General features: G+C 39.8%; 1 long non-coding RNA gene across 1 annotated transcript; it reads left to right on the top strand.

Annotated features, from left to right (window-relative positions):
- The first annotated feature begins 4,752 nt into the window (after positions 1 to 4,752).
- Positions 4,753 to 22,056, top strand: LOC311427082. The gene is made up of 3 exons (XR_014687202.1): positions 4,753 to 5,377; positions 18,345 to 18,449; positions 21,864 to 22,056. It is a non-coding gene; the product is annotated as an uncharacterized lncRNA (long non-coding RNA).
- Positions 22,057 to 22,279: the final 223 nt, after the last annotated feature.

Here is a 22,279-nt window from a genome sequence, read left to right as displayed (position 1 = left end):
AGAATCTTCTGCCAAATCTAGGTATAGAGACGACGGAGATGACGACGACGCTGGGCCATCAAGGGTTCAGGAGGAGGAAGATGAGGATGCCGAAAAATCAACAGTAACTACCCGAAGCCTAAACGAGCGTGAGTTACGAGATGTGCGAAAAGATTTTGGTCGCTGTATAGGTGAGCAGCTTGTCACCTGGCTGCTCCGATGCTGGGACACTGGAGCCAATTGTGTGGAATTAGATGGCAGGGAAGCCAAGTGACTGGGATCCCTTGCTAGAGATGCAGGCATTGACAAAGCAATTGCAGATGGAGCACAATCTCACAGCCTCTGGAGGCGTCTCCTCTCAGCTGTGAGGGAAAGGTAGCCCTTCAAGGAAGAACTTTTATGTCTACCAGGCAAGTGGACCACTATGGAGAAGGGAATCCAGTACCTGAGGGAATTAGCCATACGGGAAGTGATTTATGAGGATCCAGACCTCAGACAAACATCCAAAGATCCAGATGAAGTCAGGTGTACGCGACCCATGTGGTGGAAGTTTGTATGGAGTGCACCATCATCATATGCCAGCTCATTGGCAATAATGGCCTGGAAAGAGGATGAGGAACCCACATTGGATGAAGTGGCTAAACAACTCCGGCAGTATGAAGAAAGTCTCTCCTCTTCCTTACAGGCCTGCGTCTCAGCTGTGGAGAAACTTTCTGAAGAGTTCCACCAACTTAAAGAGAATCTATCTTCATCCCCACCTGAACCAACCAGTGTCCACCGACCAAAAGAGGACACTGTGGAGAAACTTTCTGAAAAGGTTCACCAACTTGAAGAGAGATTATTCTCCTCCGTACCTGTACAGAGCAGTGTCTCAGCTATCAGGGGTAGTCGTTCATCCACACAAGGAAGACGATATGGTGGGTACTCACCCCGTGCCACCCTGTGGTTTTACTTGCGAGACTATGGAGAGGACATGAGAAAATGGGATGGAAAATCTACCGTGACCCTAGAGGCACGGGTACGTGAGTTGCAAAAGAAAACAATCAGGAAAAAGGGATTCTCTGAAAAGTTTGTTGCTCCAACTTCCAGCAGACAGTCCTTCAAACACAGAAACGAAGAAGATTCCGACCAGGATTAGGGAGGCCCTGCCTCCAGCCAGGGGGAGGAAAGGGATAATCGAGTTTATTGGACTGTGTGGATTCGATGGCCTGGCACATCAGATGCACAGAAGTATAAGGCTTTAGTAGACACCGGTGCACAATGCACTATAATGCCATCAAGCTATAAAGGACCAGAGCCCATCTATATTTGTGGAGTGACAGGGGGATCTCAGCAGTTGACTGTATTGGAGGCTGAAGTGAGTCTGACTGGGAATGAGTGGGAAAAGCACCGTATTGTGACTGGCCCGGATGCTCCATGTATCCTTGGCATAGACTATCTCAGAAGAGGATATTGCAAGGACCCAAAAGGGTTCCGGTGGGCTTTTGGTATAGCTGCCTTAGAGACAGAGGGCATTAAACAATTATCTACCTTGCCTGGTCTCTCAGAGGACCCCTCTGTTGTGGGGTTGCTGAGGGTCGAAGAACAGCAAGTGCCAATCGCTACCACAACTGTGCACCGGCGGCAATATCGCACTAACCGGGACTCCCTGATTCCCATCCATAAGCTAATTCGTCAATTGGAGAACCAAGGAGTGATCAGCAAGACTCATTCACCTTTCAATAGTCCCATATGGCCAGTGCGAAAGTCTAATGGCGAGTGGAGACTAACAGTGGACTATCGTGGCCTGAACGAAGTGACGCCACCACTGAGTGCTGCAGTGCCGGACATGCTGGAACTTCAGTACGAACTTGAATCGAAGGCAGCCAAGTGGTACGCCACAATTGATATCGCTAATGCATTTTTCTCCATCCCTCTAGCAGCAGAGTGCAGGCCACAATTTGCCTTCACTTGGAGGGGAGTCCAATATACTTGGAATCGGCTGCCCCAGGGGTGGAAACACAGCCCTACCATTTGCCATGGGCTGATCCAGTCTGCGCTAGAGCAGGGGGAAGCTCCTGAACACCTGCAGTACATCGATGACATTATTGTGTGGGGTGACACAGCAGAGGAAGTTTTCGAGAAAGGGAAGAAAATAGTCCAAATCCTTCTGAAAGCCAGTTTTGCCATAAAACAAAATAAAGTCAAAGGACCTGCACGAGAGATCCAGTTTTTAGGAATAAAATGGCAAGATGGACGTCGTCAAATCCCAATGGATGTGATCAACAAAATAACAGCTATGTCTCCACCAACTAACAAAAAAGAAACACAGACTTTCCTAGGTGTTGTGGGGTTTTGGAGAATGCACATCCCAAATTACAGTCTGATTGTAAACCCGCTCTACCAAGTAACCCATAAGAAGAATGAGTTTGAATGGGGCCCTGAACAACGACAAGCCTTTGAACAAATTAAGCAGGAAATAGTCCATGCAGTAGCCCTTGGGCCAGTTCGAACAGGACCAGATGTAAAGAATGTGCTCTACACTGCAGCCGGGGAGAACGGCCCCACTTGGAGCCTCTGGCAGAAAGAACCTGGGGAAACTCGAGGTCGGCCCCTGGGGTTTTGGAGCCGGAGATACAGAGGGTCTGAGGCCCGCTATACTCCAACTGAAAAGGAGATACTGGCAGCATATGAAGGAGTTTGATCTGCTTCAGAGGTGGTTGGTACTGAAGCGCAGCTCCTCCTAGCACCCCGATTGCCGGTACTAGGCTGGATGTTCAAGGGAAGGGTCTCTTCTACACATCATGCAACTGATGCTACATGGAGCAAGTGGGTTGCACTGATTACTCAGCGGGCTCGAATAGGAAACCCCAGTCTCCCAGGAATATTGGAAGTGATTATGGACTGGCCAGAAGGTAAATACTTTGGGATATCATCCGAGGAGGAGGTGGGTCGTGCTGAAGAAGCCCCACTGTACAACCAGTTACCAGAAAATGAAAAGAAATATGCCCTGTTCACTGATGGGTCCTGTCGTATTGTGGGGAAGCATCGGAGATGGAAGGCTGCTGTATGGAGTCCTACACGACGAGTTGCAGAAGCTGCTGAGGGAGAAGGTGAATCGAGTCAGTTTGCAGAAGTGAAGGCCATTCAGCTGGCTTTAGACATTGCTGAACAAGAAAAATGGCCAGTTCTCTATCTCTACACCAATTCATGGATGGTAGCAAATGCCCTGTGGGGATGGTTACAGCAATGGAAGCAAAACAACTGGCAGCGTAGGGGCAAACCCATCTGGGCTGCTGCTTTGTGGCAAGATATTGCTGCTCGGGTAGAGAACCTGGCTGTGAAAGTACGTCATGTAGATGCTCATGTGCCCAAGAATCGGGCTACTGAAGAACATCAGAACAACCAGCAGGTGGATCAGGCTGCTAAGATTGAAGTAGCTCAGGTGGATCTGGATTGGCAGCATAAAGGTGAATTATTTATAGCCCGATGGGCCCATGACACCTCAGGCCATCAAGGTAGAGATGCAACATACAGATGGGCTCGTGATCGAGGGGTGGACCTGACCATGGACGCTATAGCACAGGTTATTCATGACTGTGAAACATGTGCTGCAATCAAGCAAGCCAAATGGTCAAAGCCTCTTTGGTATGGAGGACGATGGCTGAAATATAAATATGGAGAGGCCTGGCAGATTGATTACATCACACTCCCTCAAACTCGCAATGGCAAGCGCCACGTACTTACAATGGTGGAAGCAACCACCGGATGGCTGGAAACATATCCTGTGCCTCATGCCACCGCCCGGAACACTATCCTGGGCCTTGAAAAGCAAGTCCTATGGCGACATGGTACCCCAGAAAGAATAGAGTCAGACAATGGAACTCATTTCCGAAACAACCTTATAGACACTTGGGCCAAAGAACATGGTATTGAGTGGGTGTATCACATCCCCTATCATGCACCAGCCTCCGGGAAAGTTGAACGATACAATGGACTGTTAAAGACTACATTGAAAGCAATGGGCGCTGGGACATTCAAAAACTGGGATACGCATTTGGCAAAGGCCACCTGGCTAGTCAATACTAGGGGATCTGCCAACCGAGCTGGACCTGCCCAATCAAACCTGTTACGTACTGTAGATGGGGATAAAGTTCCTGTAGTGCATGTAAAAAATATGCTGGGTAAAACAGTCTGGGCTACTCCTGCCTCAGGAAAAGGCAAACCCATTCGTGGAATTGTTTTCGCTCAGGGACCTGGATACACTTGGTGGGTGATGCAAAAGAACGGAGAGGTCCGGTGTGTACCACAAGGAGATTTAATACTGGGTGAGAATGGCCCATGAACTGAATTGTACTATGTTAATTACTATATTATACTGTATGTTACCACTACCATGACTACTATAGGTGACTAATTAGAATGTATGGAAAAGAGTGTAACCTGAGCATGACATAAATGGTATGGAATAAGGGGTGGATAGATGTCCTGGTTTCAGTTAGAACAGAATTAGTGTTCTTCCTAGTAGCTGGTGGAATGCTGTGTTTTGGCTTAGGATGAGAAGAGTGCTGATAACACCCCGATGTTTTAATTGTTGCAGAGCAGTGCTTATACCAAGCCAAGGACACCTCAGACTTTTGCTCTGTCCTGCCAACAGGCAGGCTGGGGGTGCAGTAAGAGCTGGGAGGGGACAGACCCAGGACAGGTGACCCAAACTAGCCAAAGGGGTATTCCATACCATCTGACGTCATGCTAAACAATATATAGGGGTGGCTAGCCGGGGGGAGGGGGCTGGACTGCTCGGGGTTAAGCTGGGCATCGGTCAGCGGGTGGTGAGCAATTGCATTGTGCATCACTTGTTTGTACATATTATTAGTAGTAGTACTATTATTATTATTATTATTATTATTATTATTATTATTATTATTATTATTATTATTATTATTATTATTATTTTCCTGTCTTATTAAACTGTCTTTATCTCAACTCACGGGCTTCACTTTCCATTTCTCTCCCCCGTCCCAGAGAGGGAGGGGGGAGGGTGAGCGAATGGCTGCGTGGTGTTTAGCTGCCAGCCGGGTTAAGCCACGACAGCAGGATGTTCCCTGAGCATGATCACTGGTTTCCACTACAAGTGGTCCAGTGATATCTACACTAAGTGAAGGCGTCCATCCTGGTACATGTAGGGCCGTGTCCACACTATTTGCATGTCTTCTCTGGACACCATCTGTGCTCCCATAGCTCTAAGGTATAATTGCCATATTTCTGTTTTATTTCAAGTTTAAATTATCTGAAATACTGTTGCAGACCATTACAGTGGTGTTTTTACAGCATGAAACTGACATTATGTGTTATGTTCCCCAAACTGCAGCAAGAAAACACATGGAACTGTCTGAGGATGAAAAGGAAAACTGTGTAGGTAAGACAGACCAAACCAGGAACAGCTTTGACTGAATTACCTAGAGGCACCGGGCTCAGTATACTCTCTCTCACAGGTCACTGCTTGGTTTTATCTCTGAGGGACACAACTGGAGAGTTTCTTTACCAATCCAGAAAGTAACTCAACAGTCATGCTGTGCAGATGATGTGAGAATCTGTCCCCAAGTATTCTACTAGGAACTGTTTTATGTATCTTTATGGGCATAATTTTCATTGACTTCTATGGACTGCTTAAAGCCACTCAGAGTTACCCAGAGACCTACAGGTCATGCAAGTTTCACAGTGTGAGAAACTAAGTCATGTTTTTGCAGTAGACAACTAATTTTCTTTATTCAAACGTAGTTGTGTAATCATAACAAGGAGAAATTCTAAGTAGGTAAGTGGACAGTAGAAGGCCTCACTGTTCCAAACTAAGGTAGAAGCTTGAGGAAAAACAAGATGAGCAGTGTCAGAACACTAAAACATAGAACACAAGTTCTCAAAACATAAGAAAGGAGGAAAAACAAACAAACAAACAACAACAACAACAACAAAACGTAAGAAGTAGAAATTAAAGGGTTGATCAAAAAAAAAAAAAAAAAAAATTGTACATATATGGCACAGAGGATCATCAAGTAACCTGTGAACCTGTAGTACTCAGCCAATGAGGAAACAGGGGAGGTGATTAGGTGTCAGGTAGTAGGGAATAAAAGGCTATGTATGCTATGTTTACTATAATGCACTCCACATAATAGGATGTCCGCCATTGCAATCGCTAATAAAATGGCTTCACAGAAGATCTGCTATGAAGAAAATCATTGAGAGATTTTTCTCACGAGATCTTTACCAAGTGTATTTGTAATGATTTTTTCATTAACGCAGTAGAAAAGAATTATGTGCCAAGGTAGATACCATGCCACAGAGCTAGTGAGATGGGTAGATTGTGGTTATTTGTATTCATCTATGACTTTGATGGTTTTCATGTCTGGCTAACTTGTCCTAGTTATTAGTGAAATGATTTTGTTTTCCAAAATATCTGGGATATAGAAATCTGCACCCATGTTTTCCTACCCTGTTGTGGCCTGTACATTGGCTTTACTCTGTTGTGTTTATTATTATTATTATTATTATTATTATTATTATTATTATTATTATTATTATTATTATTATTGGTGGTGTGTTTTTTTTTCTTTTCTTTCCTTTTCTTTTTTATTTTTATTATTATTATTATTATTTTTTTTTATGGATTTTAAGGCTGTCATGCAGAAACAATGCAGAAGGAATGTTTACCTTACAGCATCATTACTGTGAACGCCTATATTGTCTTTTGTACTAGTTGCTCAGAAGTCGTGGTGAGAAATGCAGCCTAAATGATGAGAAAGATTTTCCTCAGATTTCATGTAGTGCCACTGAATGTGAATAGATGACTGATTTTTCTGCTCCAAGGTTGATTGAAATCATTTCCTTTTCTCAAAATAACTCAGTCTCTTCACTGCAATTTAAGCAGACACTTCCTTGTGTTTCCACTGGACTCACCATGTGGTGGTGGTGGCTTGGTTGTTACAATGTGCATGAAGGCTTGCTGACCACGTTCCTTTTATACCCCAACGTAAACACAGATTTGCAGTAAACTTTTTCTCCTTTACCTTTAGAAAAGGCAAAGACAACATCACATTCCTTCCCATGCCATATCCAGCAGCTCTTATTCAGTATGGCAGAGCATTTCTTTGTAATGATCATAATAAACAGAGAATCCCCTGCTAACATTCCAAATACAGCTTGGAATTTTTCAATATATATTTAAAACAACAAACCAAGACAAGAAAGTGCCTTTCCCAGAAATTGTCAACATATGCTCCAAGATTTCTTGCATTTTGCATTGTGTCAGTCTGTGTCAGAGGCTTCAGGAAAGGTAATATAGAAGATGAATGGAAGTCTATCATTGCAGTGCCAAGATGAAAAAGTGACAGCTCATAATGAAAAGAAAAATAGTTTCCATTTTGGGCCTCTGTAAGTAAGAAAGTGACAGAGCCATGGGAGCTGTGAGGCTGAAAAATGGTCCCTTTGACAGACATGCCTGTAAGTGAAAGTGCATGGGATATAATACTAGCCATAATATAGGGAATAATGATTATTTTAGAGATCACATGATTTTGGATAAATCCTTGACAACTCCATAGAAAATGGAACCAAAAGAAAACTAGGAAAATCTGTAGTTTCATTTAAGGAATAAATGACCTAAGAATGTTTTTTAGTCTCTATATACATGATTGATTCATACAAAATGGCTTTGGGTATACAGAGTGTAACCAAAATGAGAATCAAGAGCTTCCTGTAAACCTGAAATGGGCTACATTGTTTTTGTTTTGTTTTTGTTTTTTTTACATAGAACAAAAAACAAAGCTGATGAGGGTGAAGATTGTGGTCATAAAATATTTCATAAAGCTTCTTTTTATTAAACCCACATTTGCTTTCAGGTGAGGTGAGATAAGAAACCTTTCCTATTCTCAAAATTGCCTGCTAAGGCAATATCTATAGGGGCAAGTAATACACTTGTAACTTAAGACTTAGATTAAAAGTGCAAAACACTTTATGACATTCTTATTTTCAGTCTAAAGGAGTGTTTGAAGACAAGTTGGTAACTTGGTACCTTAAGGTACAAGATAACTTGAGATTGGGAAATCCATGAATGTCAACATAAGGCTTTATGTAGGTTTGCATGTATCTATTTTTGAACTGATGTTGGTTAAACCAGGGTAACTTCTCCTGGTAGACAAGGCCTTGAAGCAATAGTCACCTCTGTGCAGAAGACCAGCAATATAGAACTTTAAAGGAAATTACATGGTACATGAACTTCGCCCTAAAGGATTTTTTTTTATTTATTTATTTTTTTGCTAGCATTTTTCAAGAGGATAGGTTAATAAGGATAATACTTTCCCATGCAAGCATCTGTTTTAGGATCTCAGTGAATTCTTGTCGTGGTTTAACCCGGCTGGCAGCTAAACACCACGCAGCCATTCGCTCACCCTCCCCCCTCCCTCTCTGGGACGGGGGAGAGAAATGGAAAGTGAAGCCCGTGAGTTGAGATAAAGACAGTTTAATAAGACAGGAAAATAATAATAATAATAACAATAACAATAATAATAATAATACAATGATGATAATAGTACTACTAATAATAATATGTACAAACAAGTGATGCACAATGCAATTGCTCACCACCCGCTGACCGATGCCCAGCTTAACCCCGAGCAGTCCGGCCCCCTCCCCCCAGCTAGCCACCCCTATATATTGTTTAGCATGACGTCAGATGGTATGGAATACCCCTTTGGCTAGTTTGGGTCACCTGTCCTGGGTCTGTCCCCTCCCAGCTCTTACTGCACCCCCAGCCTGCCTGTTGGCAGGACAGAGCAAAAGTCTGAGGTGTCCTTGGCTTGGTATAAGCACTGCTCTGCAACAATTAAAACATCGGGGTGTTATCAGCACTCTTCTCATCCTAAGCCAAAACACAGCATTCCACCAGCTACTAGGAAGAACACTAATTCTGTTCTAACTGAAACCAGGACAATTCTGAAACTTTTAAAAAGCATTCATAAACTCTTACGACACATTGCATTTTTATTTTTACTTTTATTTTTATTTTTAGGCTCTTTCATAAAAATAAAATGCTAAGAAGGAAATTGAAAAAAAAAAAAAAAAAAAGAAATCTATTTCTTGGGTTTTAATTTGTTGATTTTTTTGGTGGTGTGGTGGTGATTGGTTAGTTCTGAAAAGGAAAGAGAGAAACTGAGGATCCATTTGGATCTATGCTGGAAATATCTTGTGCCTATTAAGCAACATGTCATCTTCATGTCAAATTTTGCGCTTATGTTACCTATCTTGCCTCAGTTAAAATCAGTGGGAAAAGTCTATGAGTTTGAATGGGAATAAAGTTAAAACTGAAGTAGATTGCTGAAAGTCATACCAGGCACAGTTGCATGAAGATTAGAAGACACCTCTCTGCAATCTACACAATTGTTTTCTAGCTTTAGGAGATTTTTTAATATAACTAAACGGGGAAGTAATATGCTTACTACTGTCTAGCATTGGAAGAATTTAAACTTTATGTTGGAAAAGGAATTTTAAGCTACTCAATGAGACTATAACTAGGACAAATGGGATGAATTTAAGGAAAGAAAAGGCTGACAGTTAGGAGAAAAAAAAGCCTTTCCTAGCAGTGAGGACTATTAGACTGCAGAGCAGTCTCCCAAGGGAAGTGGTGAAAGCCTAGTTTCTTGAGTCATTTAAAACTGGACTAGACAAAGCACTCTGGAATATACTCCAGGGAGCAATCCTGCCTTGGCAAAGGGATGCACAAAATAACCTAATAGATCTCTCCCATCTTTCCTTCCTATGAATCCCCTATTTCATAAACCTCTGTGATTGAATGGAGAGCAGAAAACTTTAACCCCTTTTTCAGAAACAGAAAGCATGTTTGACAAGATATTGTGAGAGGAAAATCTTCTAGGAAAGAGTAGAAAAGGCTGCATTTTCCAGAGCGAGTTTTCAACCTTTCTATAGTCAGAATGAACTATAAAGGATGGTCCAAAATTGCTTACTGCATGGCTTCCATTTTCAGTTCAAGTTGATGTTTTGTTTCTTAATTTCCCTAAAAGCCCCCATGGTTTAGACCCTACTCCATCTTATATGATGTTGTTTTGGTTTGTTTGTTTGTTTTCCCCCCAAAAGGATTCAACTAAATCTCTAATAACTGAATGACTGTCTTTTTAAAACAGAATTAACTGGTTACCCTTAGCACATTGGACTGTAGTTACACTATATCCCTGTTCAGACTCATATTGAGAAGGAACTACCAGCCATACCCTTGCACGACCCAGACCTTGAATCGATGTTAGGAGGGATTAGGAGTTAGGAGACATTCTCTGCTATTCCCCTTCTCCCTCAAGCAGGTGGGGAAGCAATGGCCTTGGCTTCTGCCTTGCAAGACATCAGCCAACGGAGCAGAGCGGGTGCAGGTGACAGTGTAATCCTCTGCTGCTATAAGCATATTTTTGCTGCACCTCTCAGTGCAAGGAGAAAGTGGGTGACTTTGCAGGGAGGCAGGAATGGAAGTCAGGCTCTGAAAAGTATTTCAGAGGAGGTCAGGCTTCTGAGTAACTTCTCAGGGCTATTCAGGGAGCTCAGAGAAACACCTTCCTCGCCCCATGTAAGATTTACAGTGGCATTTAATAACATGCAGGTGTTTTCCATAAAGTCTTGCTGCTGTTGCTGTAGCTCTGGGCCTCACAACAGAAAGCTTGATATTAAAATCAGGACAGCTTCACAAGCCTGGAGGAGGCAGCTGACATTAAAATTATTCTTCTAGGAGAAATGGCTAGGAGTGACACACCAAACTGGGGTGAAAAAAAAAATGTGTTTATCATACTAGTATGCATTAATACTTTTTATTTACTTTTATACTTCTCTGGAGCCTCTGGTTTGACATTTTTCATGAGTAAGAAATTACTATATACAATGACTTTACACACATATACGTTCAGATTGCATGAACGTAAAGGTGGCCATCTCGGATCAGAACAAGTTTCCATCTAGCTCAGCGTCAGGGGACAGAGTATACCGGGTTAGGATAACAGGGTGATATTTGATAATTAGAGATGCCTGGCAAAAAAAATAAAGAAATACAGCAATCATATAGTTATACTTCCTTGAGTATACTTCCAGGATTTTTCTTCCAGAAACTCTGTGGTAAGTCTTTCCAGTAACTTTTTGAAACCTTTAAAAATCATAGCTTCCATAATACTCTCGAGCAAGGAGTTCTAAAGACTAGATGCGTAGTATTCATAAAACCACCTCACTGTTGATTGTCCTGAAGATGTTAATGGCCAACCTCCTTTGATTCTTCCCTAAGCCCAGTTCTCACAGAGCAAAGCATGTGATGATTGATACAGCAGTATGTCAGCTGTAACTACCTCAAATTGCGTCATTTCTTATTTATGAACAGAAAAGCTCTTAAGCCTACAATTGTAAAAGTGGTCATTTTGGGGAGGGGATTCTGTAGTTTATGGCTCCCATAACTAAAATAAGATGAACAGTCCCCAGTTCTCTCCACATTTGCAGATGTACTTGTCATAACAGCACTGACGAAAGAGTCCTGCTGGTTATTGAAAAACCAGATGAGAGCGTCAAAGTGTTGAGGAGGCAGACATGGACTTGGCCATGGCATCTTTGGGAAGAGTGGCAGGGATATAATAAAAATGTCTATGTGGGATTTGATGAATGACTTGTAAATGACTGGATTCCTTGCTGAAGGAATTTCAACATATTTTTTTTCAGCCCTACCTTAACCTAATCCAGCACACTGTTCATCTAGCATCCTACGGAGGGTAAGGCTAAGCGTGTTAACCAGCAACTAACTATTGCATTGAGTCTTAAAAGAGAACACATTTGAAATGATTACTTTCAACTTTAGAAAAACAAAGTCAGGAGGATTATTCTCATTGTTTTTCACTTGGGTGGTTTGATGACTTTAGACCAGACATGAACTGTTTGAACCATTACATTCCTTACTAATCAATGGGACCTTAGAGATCCTCAGCAACTCAGTATTTCCTTTATGTTGGAAATACCTTGATTAAAATAGAAATGTTTTCTCAAGGAGAAAGCATTTTCAATGTCATCACTGGAATAAGATTGGCCTGACACTCTCATGTGAGAGTGTGGCCATTGGAGTCGACAAGCCCCATGGTTGGTGAAAGAATCAGACTCTAAACGATAAGGTCAGGAGGAATGTAAAATGTTTAAAAGTAATAAAGAAGGGTGATTCAGGAGACACCTTGCAGTCTTGGGCTGCTTGTTCTCCAGCCATTAAGGCATGAAAGTTGCTGGGTGTTGTTGCTGGTCAAAGTTGTTGACCAATGAATAGTTAGTGGAAAAGTACTGCTGTAGAGAGAATGGTATAAGAAGGGAGCCTGTCGTCAATAAGATAGGGTGGAAGTTATATCATCAATAAGAGAGAGTTGAAATTATGTCATCAATAAAGGAGTAGCAGTTATTAATCCTAAAAGAATCCTGGTGTCCGTGTGGTCATTACACCACACTCCAATTTCATTATTTCAAAATAGTGGATGCTGGAACCTAATATATCACTCTTAGGTCTGACTGTTTAAGAAACATTCACTGTAACTAGTTCTCTGTTGCTTCATGCTGTTCTGACAAAACAGCAAATCCACTGTACTCTCTTTGGAAGGATTAGTCAAATGTTGCCCAGCACTAGAACTGGCAATTTACCAGATTTACCAGGAACAATGCAATGGAGTTGCACAGTGCACACATCTGTTACAGAAGCCTTGACCTCGTTTTTGTCTCCAAAACACTTTGCAAATATTAAACCATACAGAACATTGCTAAGAAAAAAAAAAATAAATTAAAAAAAAAAATAAATAAATAAAAAATAAAAAAGATGTGGGACGATTTCACTGACACTGGCGTGCTGTGGCAGCTTTGTGTTTGTGGAGAACTTGGATTGTTTAATTGTGGACTATTTCCAGTCTGAAGGAAAACTAATATTACACTTATTTTCCAAAGTGTTGAAAGTATATGATAAAACCACAGAGAAAAAAAATATATTTAAAACAAGATTAGAATAAGTCAGAAAGTCATACCTTGCCACTGTAAACTTGACTATAAAAATTCCTTTTGACATTCTTGACAGAGAGATGCGGCCGTAAACATCACAAGTTGCTATCTCCAGGACTGCCAGGATCTTTCAGTTCTAGAACTTCTGTCAACTATGTCCCAAAATTTGTAGTGATTTTCTGTAACCACTCAAAAAGTTGGCCAGGACCTGCAGTCTTGAGAACCTAAAGCTATTTTCCAGTAAACAGGAGGCTTACCAAGACAGACTGAATTTGCAGTGTGGCTGCTTCTGACCTAGGAGAGCAGCATGTTGGACATCTCAAGTTTCCATGTTCTGGAAGAAAATCAGAGTTCCTAAACCTTGCAGTAGAAAACAGATTCCATGTCACTTGTGGCAGCTGCAGTTCGTATGGACGATTGGTTAGAATGGATAAAAACAGATTTCCCAAACCAACTGTATTCAATGCAACATATTTTTCATATGTTTAATGGAACAGAAATTTTTATTTTAAGAGGCATTTATGAGCACTGCTAGCTCTCTGCCTGGGGAGTGGAGACTTGGTAGGGGGGAGAGCTAGCAGGTGTAAGAATAAAATTAGTTTTATAATAAAACTGGAAAGGAATTTAGGTTTTATCTCCCCACTCCTGCCCTTAACCACAGATGAAATACAGTCATTAGGCACAAAGGATCCTCCTGTGCACAGCTACCTTATAATTTAACCCTTTGCTAGGGAGTTCAAGCAAGAGCATTGTACTTCAGTGACTGGCACAAAAGAAGAAAAAAAATAAATCACTGTTGGCATTGCAGCCTTTGATTTAAGCCAATGCTGTTAAGAAGAACAGTTCTTCATTATCAGTCCTGGAAGCTTCCTCCCTACTGATGGGGTGTTTCAGAGCATTCCATACTGCTACAGTGAAGTCTCACAGCCCCTCAGCATGACACATAAGGCAGAGGCTCCTTTGCCTTTACACAGACTGGTTCCCTGTTAAGTTTAAGGAAGGATTTACGCTGTTATTTATATTGATATCACCTCTTATAATATAAAGTGTGTCTCCCCACACACACATTTTTTCACATTCTTTGACTGAATGAATATGCACTGGAGACTCTGTCACTGATGGAACATAGCAAAAAATAAAAATAAAAAAAAAAATCCACAAATGGCTTTGTTGTAACTATTTTCCTCATTTTAAGTGTCAAGAAGAAAAAGGAAGCTAGAGCTTCCTCCTAGAGATTCCTCTGGATCAGTCTAGATCCAGACCTTACCTCAGATATGTTCACTCATTTGCAAATGTCTCCTTGCAGTCATAGTGAATGTATTTTTTTCTGAGACTGTAGTTAGTTGAGGTCTACTTGTTCATGTTGATCTTATTCTCATTTAAGAACTGAAGTCCATGAAAAATGAAGTTCAGCTTTAATTATCTTGCAATGATGTAAGATAATTCATATTTATTGGGAAAAAAAAAATGGCCAAAAATATCAGGCAACAGATCTCATTAATACAGACTATTACAGATTTAATTCTATTTACTAGTTTTGGACAGTTTGGAGTAGCGGCAAATGTTCATTCTGTTGGAAGACCTAACAGAAATTATTCCTTCTTGTCCAAATTTTGAGAAGAACATATCCCTGAAGTGTTGATCTTTTTAAATTCAATTAATTTTACATGTTAAAAAAATACACAACCCCATACAGAAAAAAATAGAGAAACTATTTCTAACTAAGTAAGAAAATAAGTACATTGAGAGTGGGAAAAATGATGCCTCCCAGCAAGAGGAGTGGGAAGGAGGAAGATGAGTAAAGCTCCCTGAAAATACGAGTGGATAGAAATTGAGATTTGTAGGAGATGGATAAATAAACAACAAGGTTACAAGTTCACAAGCCCACCCGGCAGGCACTATTAGGACTTTAATTTGCTACAATCACAAGTGTATGTGGTGTGTGTTTACTTCTAGGGCAAGGAAGTCTATTTTCTGCTTCTGACTAAATATGCTACCAACATATCATGATGCCTTGCTGAACTCACCAAAGCATGTCTTTGCTGCTCGTCATTGGATTGTGTTCAGAGACAGTTGTGGTACCTGTTAAAATACTTTAATGAATCTGATACTCATGAATGGTGCTGAAATGACAGCCTTGGAAATTGAAGTCTTCTATCAAACTACAGAACTTGCACAGTATGGATGAAAATAGTGCCAACTTCTGCCATACTATCCCCTTAAGGTGTCTCAAAGTTAACCTGGAAAAATTATTTCTGGTGGTAACAACACTTCAGCCTCAATGCCTGGTCATTTCTTACTACTTCCAATATAATTGCCAGCAAGTGTATGGATTATCTTGGTGACTTTATACTGCAGACAGGAGCTGGGCAAAACATTTTCAACACAATTATTTCTTATCAGAAAAAAACAGTGCAGTGAAATCAGAAGTATTCTGGGAAAAAGAAATACCTGCACAATTCTCAAAAGGCAGCTTCTGAAACAAAATGTTTTGTTTTGTTTTGTTTTGTTTTTACATATTTCATTTACATTTCTTTAGAGTTCCATATTGCAATACGGAATATTATTATAATTTATGTAATACAGCTTATGCCAAGTAACAGATTTTGCTTGAAATGAAGCACTTTATCTTATCAAATTTAAGCATTTCAGTGCTTCTACAATGAGTGATTTCTGAATTTCCATAGCATGACCAATTTCAAAAAGGGGAATTTTATTTTGACTGAATAATAACAACAAATATTACTCTAGTTAAAATTCTTGTTCCCCCTCCTCTTCTGTCTCCCCTCCTCCTTCCCCCCCCCCCTCCTCCCACTTTAATTTTTTGTGGTATGAGGAGACAGCAGACAGCAGTTCTGTTTCTAACAACTATATTGCAGGCAAGTTGGAGGAAAGAAATAGTTTGGAACAAATTTAAAGTGTTGCTTAAACTGTGGCATTCAAGAAAATATTGAAAATATTGGGAACTCAGGTAGAAGGACAGTAGTCCTTAGTATTAGAAGTTATTTTTCTGTTATTTATCTGATTTACCACTGTCCTGAACACTTAAAACTGAGCTGGTTCTGGTGATGGAGGGGGGGGGGCGGGGGGGAACACTTTTAAAACTGAGCTGGTTCTGGTGATGGGGGGGGAGTGGGGTGGCAAAAGAAGTGGGGTGATCTCTCAGTGCAAAGAAAAAAAAAATAATTTAGAGGGGGAGGAGGAGAGAGTGGAGGACAGATACCTCTGGTGTTGTCACAGAGATGAGGTTGGGGAATGAAGATCGGCTAAAAACAACACAGGAGTGATCAGGGAAGTAAGAAGAGTCTGAATAGACTAGCATGCCATTTGTGCTGCTCTCCCCTTGAAAAACCATGTTCTCTGAAATGATAGGTTAGGGAAAAAAAAAAAATAGAAAAAAAGAGAAAGCAACAGAAGAAATAATCTCTTAAGAAGGTGTCTGAGAGTTGATGCCACAGACCTTTACACAGAAAAACTATGTTTGTGGTGCATACCAGGTGATAGCTGCTCTATCTTCTGACCTTTATCTTCAGACCTAAGAACAGACCTGGAAACTCAATCTTGGTTCTTCCAGTTGCAATTTATTCTTCCCTTCCACTTATCACATGTATATAAAGCAGTCTTCAGACACTGCATTCACTATTACAAAAGTATTACTTCATTCTCAGTACTCATTATATGTGGCTTCTTCAAGCACTCATATCAAATGATATACTACAGAAGATTTTTTCTTCTTATTAAAAGCCTGTGGCCCTGCCAGCAATTATACCATCTTAGTGGTTTCTGCAATAACCTATTTTATGAACAGAGAAACAATCTTCAGAGTAGGCATAATTCTTGCCTTATGGATTTTGGAAAACTATTGACCAGAGAGCAATCCAAAGATAAAAGTGTTGTGACTTGATAAGACTATGGGAACAACAGACCACATGTACTCATTTCAACTATGTCAGTTATCCCATTTGCTCCATGTGTTTCTCCTTCATCAGTAACCAGATCTGTCATGGTTTGAATAGAGTTTTGAAATTAAATGCAGAATAACCAAGAGGGCCAGCTCTGAGACTGGGTTTATTAATCAGCAGTTAAACTGTGGTGTATGAAGTTTCTTTTTTTGGACTTACCCTGATAATGTACAGAAAGATTTTCCTATGACACTCCTCCCAGTAGGGCCTAAACTCCTTCAGAACATGTTACTGTTCAATTAGGGACTGAGGAATAGTGCATGTGCAATTGACACAGCTTTCAGGTGTTAGGTTAGATTGGCACCTTTAAGACAGAAGCAGTACTGCTCTCTGGACTAACAACAAAGTGCATATGGTCAGTCTGTCTCTCACAGGTCCAGACTAGATCTGTTTTTCTAGTGATATTAGTACACATGTCAAATTGAATGAAAACTGAGCTCCTACAACAGTTTGGGATATCCAGAACCAGTCTGGATCTCTTGGTTCAGTTTATCCATTTGTTTTGTCAGACTACTTTTCTGAAGCTCCTGCCTCAGACTGTTTTTCTCCCTGTTAAACCTTCTGCAACAGCCCCCAAGCCCAGTGGCTCCAGAGCTTGTCTTCCTTTGCCTCAACCCCTGAACTGGCCCAACCACCTCCACATGCTGCAGTCCTTCACCCTGCTTCACCTTCAATGTGCTGTGTCCACATTGAGCTTCTGCAGCCTCTCCTCAGGATCACAGAGCATCATGAAGATAAACTGTATTTCCAGCAAAACAGAGCTTTTCTCCTAAATGCAGCCCAGGTCACTGCCAATCTGTTCCATACTTTGTAGGGGGAGAGACATCCTTCCTCCCTTGAGGGCTGGGAGTCATCCTCTCACCCAGCTGGGAGATGATGACAATCTTTGGTTTGAGGTCCTTCACAATATAGCTTTTGGGGTCAAACCTGTGCTAAATCATATATGGTGGTTTATTGTTGGTGTTGGTGGTTTTTTTGTTGTTGTTGTTTGTTTGTTTGTTTTGTTTTGTTTTCTCTATTTTGAAGCTCCTTGTAGATTTTTACTCCATTCACCTATAACTGGATCTGTGCTAGATGTAAATTAAATTCAAAACTAACTGGTAAACAGGTTGTTTTGCACAGGTATTTCATGCATGTAAATATCTGTAATTATGTAGAAGTGTGTGAAATTCATACATATTTAAATATGTGTCAATAGAGACCATGTAGTTCCTTTTAGAATTCAGTTTATTTGAGAAATGGCTGACTTAACATTACTGTGTTGTTCAGGAGGAACTAGATTATTTTGCTGCATTGTTACATTTCTTAACTTGCTGTGGTTGTTTCTCTTTTTCCTTTGTCTGTTGCTTGTTGCTGATGAAACCCATGCAGATCTGAAGAGCTGCAGAACCGCATTGTCTGCATATTCCTTTCACTGTTTCTCATCTGAAAACAGTACCTCCTGGCACCTGAAAAACCATCACAGATGCAGAACAGGTAATCTTTACAGAATCCTATTCAAAATGAACAGTCTGCCAGGCCCATAGACAACAAAACACACTGCTGACTCCAGCTGGAGCGAGAGATTACTTTGATAACAAATTAAAACAGGCTCAGAAATTGGAAATGAAGGAGCTATGCAAGGATGAATAAATTCCTCAGATGGCCCCAATTTTGTGCAAGTCTATCCAACACATGTGCTATAAATTGTTACTCTTCATTAATAGCTACTGTTTAGTCACTAACATCCTCCAAGAGGACGAATCAGGATCTGGTTTCTTGCACAATGCTCACTTTCATCCTGATTGAGGAGACCATTTTCTCTTAACATGTTCCGAGCACTTCCTTGGGATCTTAAAAATTCTTTATGTGTCATTTTGCTTCTTGCATATGCAGACAATTGTAATGCTCAATTTAAAAATGTTCATATATTTTCTGTCTATGGGATTTTTACAGCACGGGATAATTCCTGGATGATTACTGTTTTTAATAACCACATAATTACTGTATTAATCAGAACTGTCCTATTGGCTTCTGTGTGACACAGAAGGGCAGAAGCAAGATAGAGATAGAGATATGCCATATTTAAAAGAGCCCTATAACATTTTCTGTGTTAACTTTGAAGTATGGTACACACAGAGGTCAGAACACAAGAGACCAGAAGTCCATCAAGCCCAGTGTCTTTCAACGATAATCAATTTGCAAAAATCAGAAGGTATCAAAAAGGACACTTAGCAAGACAATTGTTCCATGGTGATATCCAGGACTCTAGTCATGTGTACTGGACCTTGTGGTGTGAGTAAACATAGATACACAAATAAGAACTATCCTTTTTTCAGTAATTAATACTCTTAAAAATTCTGGATTGTTTTTGAGATTTAAAAATATAAGGGAAGTTAGAACACTGTGAGGTAACAATAAGTGAGTAGCACAGAAAAAAATAAAATAAAATAAAATAAAATAAAATAAAATAAAATAAAATAAAATAAAATAAAATAAAATAAAATAAAATAAAATAAAATAAAATAAAATAAAATAAAATAAATGGTGGAGGAATACCCCAAAAGCCAGGTTTTCCAGGGACAACATGCTTAGCATATGCTGAGGCAAAGCCAAGCTCCCCAAGGTCACTTTTGTCTTGCCTAGAAGAGGCACTGAGGTGTACAACCCAGTCAGATCAGCAGCAGACCACTGTTAACTGCCAGGCTGAGTAAAACAATGAAGACTGACTGCAGAACAACTGTGTCTGCAAAGTAGCTTGAGATTATCAAATGTGGGCCCTAAATTATTGTCAGTTATGACTGACAAAATGAAGGAGTCCTCTTACATGTGTATATATATAACTATGTATATAGCTGTTATAAGTTTAATGTAACTATGAACTATGAGGTAGGTTGTTTTGTTTGTTTGTTTGTTTGTTTGTTTTTTGTCTGTTTGTTTGTTTGTTTGTTTTAATTTAACTATTACAGTTAAAAGAATTAACTTTAAGAATTAAAATAAACTAGAACATTTATTTCTAAGTCACTGTCTTTAGCAGTCACTCCCAAAGTCTGCATAAGTTAGAGCAAAGGCAAATTTTCTTTCCTTTTTCCTGCTTGAGCCCTTTACATTTCTTCTTAAAATACTTGGCAAGGCTTTTTCCCAGCTGCTCATTTTCCCTTTACTGCAAGTGTATACAAGCTGGTGAGATGCTCAGCATTCAGAATCTGAACCCTTATGCAAGAGGCATCCTCTAATGGATGTGAACTCTGAAAGGAAGGTTAGTTTCATTAGTGGGATTAAGAAAACATCCCCTGGTTTGGTTTGATCATAGTTGGGTCTGATATTATGGATCTGAAATGGAAAGCAGCATCTTTTTTTCTTTTTTTTTTTTTTTTTTTTTTTTTTTTTAACTGATTTTGATGGACAGTTCCTTTTTATAATATACAAATAATCTTTGTGACCCTGATAAGCAGGTCTGATGATACTCAGCTGAGTAATGTACCAGAACTGAAATTTCCATCTACTTGATGTTTTGCACAGGGTTTTTGATGAAGTCACTGTCACCTGCTATTAACTTAATATCAAGTCTTAATAGAGTCCTTTTCTTTCCATCTTCACGCTGTTGGGGTCCGAATTAATTACTAAGCAAAAAGAAAAAAATAAATCTTCACATAAATCCTTAAGCTTCACAGGAAGGAAAAAGTTTCCAGTGCTAGTTGAGATCTAATGGCTCATTAGGAATGTCTGTCTCAACTAGACATCAGTGCTGTTCCTCCTCTTTCATGTACTTTTCATAAAGATGCTTGAAAACATGCTTAACTTTAAGCTGGTACATAGTTAAGTGTAAAAAGAGATCTGATGTATTTGAAGTTAAGCACATGCTTAAGCAATTTGCTCTATCAGAGACATATCCTGGCAAAAGAAAACATCTTCATAATGTTTCTTCATGATTAAGCTCCATCCACACTCTGCCTGAATCTTTGCTTTGCCTCACCAACAGGAACTGGCAGCTTTATAGATATTATTAGGGAGATTGACTCAGAACTGAAGGGCACATGATAATGGAATTAGATTTACGTACAGATGCTAAAATCTTTATCTTTGGATACTCTGCATGGGCAAAAGGCATTAACAAAAGAAAACACGTTTTTCTTATAAAAAGAATATAACTCAAATGGTATATATATATATGAAATATATGCATATCAAATATACAAATCAAATTATAAGTTTAAAATTGTAGATATATTGATTTTACATGAGTCATTTAACTCTAGAAGATCTTATTCTGTGAAGTGTTTGTGTTTCTGAAAGGGTTTCTGATTTAAAATCAGTATTAACAGTAATAGAAAAATGAAAAAAAAATATTTTGCTTGTCAAAAAAGCGTATTTAAAATATAATTTGTATTGCAAAAATATTTTCTTATTATTCCCTCCTTTTCTTTCAATGCTTTAATGACCAGGGGGTTTAAAGGCAACTATAAATAGCTAAGGTATGCTCTATTCTTATTTTGCTTGTGCATTTCCAGGTATGTTGTATATCTAAAGAGGAAATGAGTGACAGCTCAGTCTACAGTCTGTTTTGCAGGAATATATGGCTTTTTTTTTTTTTTTATTACAAGGTATTTACTGCTCATCAATTCTGTGCTTTCTTTGGAGGTGTGTTTGAATTACATACTACTTTGCTGAAGAGGGATAATTTCACTGAAACTAGAGGAGTCAGACTTGCTAGCAAACAGTCTGAACTTGATAATTTTCTCTGTTAACCTGGTGGTACTATTCATTTGGCTTCTTGCAGGTGGGGAAATGGAAACATCATCATGCAGAGGGGCTTTGTCCAACTCTTTATCATCGCCCTTTTCAACACCCCTTTTATAATAGCAAAACAGGAAATTACATGTTTAAAGCACTCTGTCTTTTCTTTGACAGGAAACAATCTTTCCAGCAAACTCTACTGAACCTGAGTGAAGACCAGTAAACTCTTCAGTTCCCACAGAGAGGACCACAGTAGTGGCTTCAAATCAGATTTAAACCTTTTACGCCATGATGTGGGCTACTGGATGTTACCCCAGTGTCAATAAAAGCTATTAAGTGTTCCTTTTATTTAGAAATGTAGCTCCTTTTGAAAATTGGATTTGCTACATGGAATGGATGACTCTGCAGTTATTTACTTATTTTTAGGTGCTGTCTATTGCTTCATGGAATATTGCTACATGGAATGGATGACTCTGCAGTTATTTACTTATTTTTAGGTGCTGTCTATTTGCTTCTGTACAGAAGTGCACTTCCCTCTAAAATCGTCTGACAAAGGCTTGGGGAAAAACTACATCAACAAACAGAAATAG

This window comes from Aythya ferina (assembly GCF_964211825.1).
Source record: "Aythya ferina genome assembly, chromosome: Z".
Taxonomy (NCBI): domain Eukaryota; kingdom Metazoa; phylum Chordata; class Aves; order Anseriformes; family Anatidae; genus Aythya; species Aythya ferina.
This window is presented reverse-complemented; position numbering and strand designations above follow the sequence as displayed.